We start from the raw sequence: 5775 nt of genomic DNA, 5'->3' as shown, positions 1-5775 counted from the left end.
TCATGATAATATGAGTAATATGATTCAACTAGTGTAAGATATGCTTGATGATGTTTTATATGTCTTAAAAAGCTTTAATGTTGAATGTGTTGCTAAAGAACTCATGATATCTTATGACCAAATATGACACAAACCCTTGAGTATTGATGTTATGAAAAACCGGTTTTGTTTATGTGTAGTATTATGATAATCGGATAGGTGTAGATATGATTTTGAGATGTTTTGATGAGTATGTTAAGTATGTTTCATTGTGGTTCATAGTTTTGGTTGAATAAAGGTTGAATATGTGATGAATATGCTTGAATGATTGAAGAACAATTTGAATGATAGTTGAAGATATGAAAACCCTCATGATTTTGATCCATTCTCACTAATAGCCTGATTAGGAAAACTTGTTAGTGAAATTCTATTGGTTGTTTCCTGATTTGGGCCTGATTTCATTGTACCATTAAGCTGACCATATCTGAATCAACACTGATCATGAAAATGACAGCATTCCGACTCGCAATCACACGGTTGCGACTCGCAACCACAGCGTGACAACTCGAGACCACGCGGTTGCGACTCGCAACCATAACAGGACAAGCCGAGACCACAGGTTACGAGTCCCGTTGCGACTCGAGACCTTAGCATGATGAACCGAGACCATGGTTGCGACACCAGTTGCGACTCGCAACCATTTATGATCAGCACAAACAGCATGACTCGAGACCATGCTTGCGAGTCCGGTTGCGACTCGAGACTACACTTTTGGGCCTAAGATTAGTGGGCCGGACTTATGGACTTCTGTGCTACTGTTGATATGTTATTTGGGCCTGTTACTACGAGCCCAACTGTTCGGGCTTTATACTTGGACTTTGGGTTTTATTTGACTGTTACCTGTGAACTGTTTATGATTATTACCTATGTACAATACGTGTTGAACATACGTGCACTGCTTGGCTTGAATCTGATACGAATAATACCTGTGATAGGACCTAATTGATTTCCTGCAACTTAATTGACTTTCTGTGATTAACTGCCGAGCAAACCAAGGTGAGTTCACACCCTTTACAAAGCATGGGATTCCCTGGGTTGGGAACGGGGTTAAGGAACGTGGATTCCTCGTCCTCCTTGGGTAGGACGTCAGTGGTTCAGGAATGTGATTCCTCGTCCGGATGGACGGATAACACGTACTAGACTAAAACTCTATCACGAAGTCCCTCCTTTTTGTATCGACTAATCGCCGGGCCAATGGCGAGCGGGTCATTAGTTAGATAGCGCTATTTAGGTCTGACAAGCCTCACACCGTGCCGCAGAGGACGGGCGTGAACTAATGGATCTGGGGCACGTCAATGATGATAGACATTGATGTTTTTCAGGGCATATAAACATGACTACAGTCAGCAGTCGATACGCTAACGAGTCTAGGGTACGCATGGGGTAGCCCCCACGGCCGAAATGCCTGATAACTAACATGGGGTAGCCCCCACGGCCGAAATGCCTGATAACTAACATGGGGTAGCCCCCACGGCCGAAATGCCTGATAACTAACATGGGGTAGCCCCCACGGCTGGAATGCCGGAGTAACTGAGAATGAACATGTCACGTTTTTAAACTATGGGGTAACCCCCACGGCAGGATGCCAGTTAAAGTAAACTGTTTTCGAAACAACTAAAACGAACACCCAATCGTGAACTCACTCAACTAGTTGTTGACTCGTTACTACATGCTTTGCAGGACCTTAGGTACTGAGCTGGAGCTTGCATGGAGGAGGGTCGTTGTGGGACACGGATTGCTACGTGCTGTGTTAAACTTGAACCCATTCGAACTTATGTTTTAACTTTATGACTTATGCTTCCGCTTACAATTTAAACTTATTTGTTTTGAAACACCAATCGTATTGGTTAACTTTTATAACTGTTATATGCTTGTTCAGTATGATTGGTGGCTGGATCCTGGTCAGTCACGCCTCCAAGCGGTAGTACTCCGCAGGTGGGTTTTTGGGGGGTGTGACATATATCCCGAAGCATATTCTGCAAAACAGCTTTAGACTAAGGCGGGTGTTAGCTTGGCTAACACCCCTCCGATGCTTAAGTCAGTATTGGGTTCAAAAGGAATAAAATAAAATAAAATTTATATTTAAAAGAGAAAGAATTCATACCATCCTAAGTTAGAAATTAAATTCTAAACTCACTTGAAATAGGCTTTGAGGTGTATAGCATTCCAGGATCTTGCTAATATATCCCCTTCCATATTCTTAAGCCGGTATGCTCCTTTCCCAGATTCTGATTCAACCTCATATGGTCCTTCTCACTTTGGAGCTAACTTTCCATCAGCAGGATTAGTAGTATTCTGAAAATCCTTCCTTAATACCCAATCTCCAACTTGAAACCTTCTAGTCCTTAGGTTTTTGTTATATGCTCTGGATATCCTCTGTTGGTATGCTGCCATCCTTAGCTTTGCCGCGTCCCTTATTTCATCGACAGTGTCCAATTCTTGGCACAAAGCTTCAGGATTCTTCTCAGGATCCCGGAGGTTCGATCTTGTTATAGGTATCACCATTTCTGTCGGGATCACCCCTTCTGCCCCAAATACTAAGGAAAATGGGGTTTGCCCAGTTGCACTTTTTACTGTTATCCTATCAGCCCATAAAACAAAGGGTAACTCTTCTGCCCACCTTCCTTTCTTAGCTCCTAGTCTTTTCTTCAAATTGTTGACAATTATCTTGTTCGAGGATTCTGCCTGTCCATTTGCTTGAGGATGTACCGGAGTAGATGTGATCATCTTAATTCCCCAACTCTTGCAAAAATTGGTAATCCACTTACTGATAACCTGAGATTCGTTATCACAAATTATCTCAGCTGGTACCCCGAACCTAGTCAGGATATTCCTCTTTATGAAAGACACCACTTCTTGATCTTTGACTTGAACAAATGCCTCAGCTTCAACCCATTTGGAGAAATAATCCGTCATTGCCAGCATAAAAACTTTTCCTCCTGGAGCTTTTGGCAATTTCCCTACTATGTCCATACCCCATTTCATGAATGGCCAAGGGGAAGCAATAGGATATAATGGCTCAGCATGCTGATGCAGTATATTGCTGTGTCTTTGACATGCATCGCATCTTCGAGCATATTCTGCGGCATCTTTCCTCATCATCGGCCAATAGTATCCTGTTCTTAGCACCTTCGAGAATAATGACCTGCCCCTAGTATGGTTGCTACAATCTCCTTCGTGTATATCCCGAAGTACTTCCTTAGTTCCGGGATCCTCCAAGCACCTCAGATATGGTCCTGCAAGAGACTTCTTATACAAAAAATCATTTATAATAGTGAATCGAGATACCTTCATCCTGAAAGCCTTAGGATTCTCATCCTTTGGGATGTGTCCTTCTTCGAGATATTTCATGATCGGGGTTGTCCAGGATTTAGGTTCCTCCTCAGGATACTCATCACCAGGATCCTGGATACTTGCTATTTCCTTATCCTTAGACTTGAAGAGATCCATTGCAGGATATAGGATATGTAGTATCGGTATTTGGGTTCCTTCCGGTATCCTGACTGATGATCCCAAGTTTGCGAAAGCATCTGCCTCAGCATTATCCTCCCTTGGTACCTGTTCAATTGTAAAAACATCGAAATTTCCTGCTAATTTTTTAAGTAACTCAAGATACTCGATTACCCTTTCACCTTTGACTGCTTAGAATCCATTGAAATGGTTAGTAATTAACAAGGAATCAACATATACTTGCAAACTCTTAATATTCATACTCCTGGCCAACTCTAATCCTACAATCAAAACTTCATATTCTGCTTCATTATTAGTGGCAGAAAATTCACATCTAATAGCCTGGGGTAATATGTCCCCCTATGGCGATTTTAGTAGTATACTTAATCCTACACCTCTCACATTAGATGCACCATCAGTATATAATGATCAGGATTCTAAGGTTTCTCCTAGCTATTGTAGTTCTAGGTCTACTTCATTTTGAATGTCACTACTGAAATCAGCCACAAAATCTGCTAGAGCCTGAGATTTTATAGCATTTCTGGGTTCATATACTAGATCATAGGCACTTAACTTTACTGACCACTTAGCCATTCTACCCGACATCTCAGTTTTCCTAAGCACATTTTTAACAAGATAATTAGTTTTAACATGAATCCTATGTGTCTCAAAATAATGTCTAAGCTTAGTTGATGCCAAAACTAGGGCTAATATCAAATTCTTTAAGTGTGAATATCTAGTTTCAGCATCTAATAAACTTTTACTAACATAATAGACAGGATACTGCTGACCTTCGTGATCCTTTACCAGAACAACACTTACTGCATTCCCTGATACTGCAAGATACAGGGATAATGGTTCACCATCCTCGGGCTTCATCAATAAAAGTGGAGTTGAAAGTTATTGCTTTAATTCATGTAGGGCCGCTTCATGCTTCTCTCTCCATTCGAATTTCTTATTCTTCTTCAGGATATCGTAGAATTCCTTGCATTTCTCTAAGGATCTTGAAATAAACTGTTCAATGTTGCTACTCGTCCCATTAATCTTTGCACATCCTTCATGTTGGAAGGTGACTTGATATCCAGGATAGCTTTAATCTGTTCCAGGCTAGCTTCTATTCCCCTTTTTGTTACCATATATCCTAAAAACTTTCCTGCCCCCACTCCAAAATGGCACTTGGCAGGATTTAGTTTCATATTGTACTGGTCCAGGATATCAAATGCTCCTTCAATATCCCGGAGATGATCCTCAGCCTTCTTAGATTTTACCACAATATCATCAATGTATACCTCCATGGTGTCCTCCAGTTTGTCTTTAAACATCATGTTCACCAATCTCTGGTATGTTGCACCTGCATTTTTCAAACCGAAAGGCATAGTAGTGTAACAGTAAATACCTATTGGTGTCATGAAAGCAGTATCCTCCTGGTCCGAAGGTTCCATTTGGATCTGCTAGAATCCTGAGGATGCATCCATAAAGGTTAATATCTCATGACAGGCAGTCGCATCCACCATCGAGTCTATATGAGCTAGAGGGAATGGATCTTTAGGACACGCTTTGTTCAAGTCTGTGTAATCTACACAAACTCTCCATTTCCCAATTTTCTTTTGAACTACGACCACATTTGCTAGCCACTTGGGAAATTTGACTTCCCTAATCATCTTGGATTTCAGCAATCTTTCAACCTCTTCCTGTATAATTGCGTTTCTCTCAGGAGTAAACTTCCTTCTCTTTTGCTGAACGGGCGAGAAAGACCTGTCAATTCCAAGCTTGTGAGTTATAATATCCTTAGAAATACCTGTCATATCCTCATGCTTCCATGCGAATGTGGACATCCTGCATTTCAAAAAGTTAGTCAATTAACTTTCAATATCCTGAGGGATATTGGCTCCTACGAGCACCGAGATATCCGGATTATCCTGATCCAGGATAATTTTCTTAACATCTTGCTCTGAGGCCTCCACGATATGCTAGGCTCGTATCTTTAATTGCTATCCTGCTTTGGGCTTTGTTGAGGATTTCATCGAGGAAGAATAACATTCTTTTGCCTCTTCTTGATCACTTTCCACCTTGGCAACCACCCAAGGGGTAGGAATCTTGATACACTGATGATAGGTTAATGGCACAGCTTTCATATCATGGATCCATGGTCTGCCCAATATGATATTGTAGCAGGATAAGGAGTCCATGACACAGAAACGTTGCATTGAGTTGACTCCCTCGATATATACTGGCAACTTTATCTCTCCCATAGTATTCTTGGCCTCTCCACTGAACCCTACAAGT

The sequence above is a fragment of the Helianthus annuus genome, chromosome 9, assembly GCF_002127325.2.
Source record: "Helianthus annuus cultivar XRQ/B chromosome 9, HanXRQr2.0-SUNRISE, whole genome shotgun sequence".
Taxonomy (NCBI): domain Eukaryota; kingdom Viridiplantae; phylum Streptophyta; class Magnoliopsida; order Asterales; family Asteraceae; genus Helianthus; species Helianthus annuus.
Note: the sequence above shows the minus strand (reverse complement) of the source record.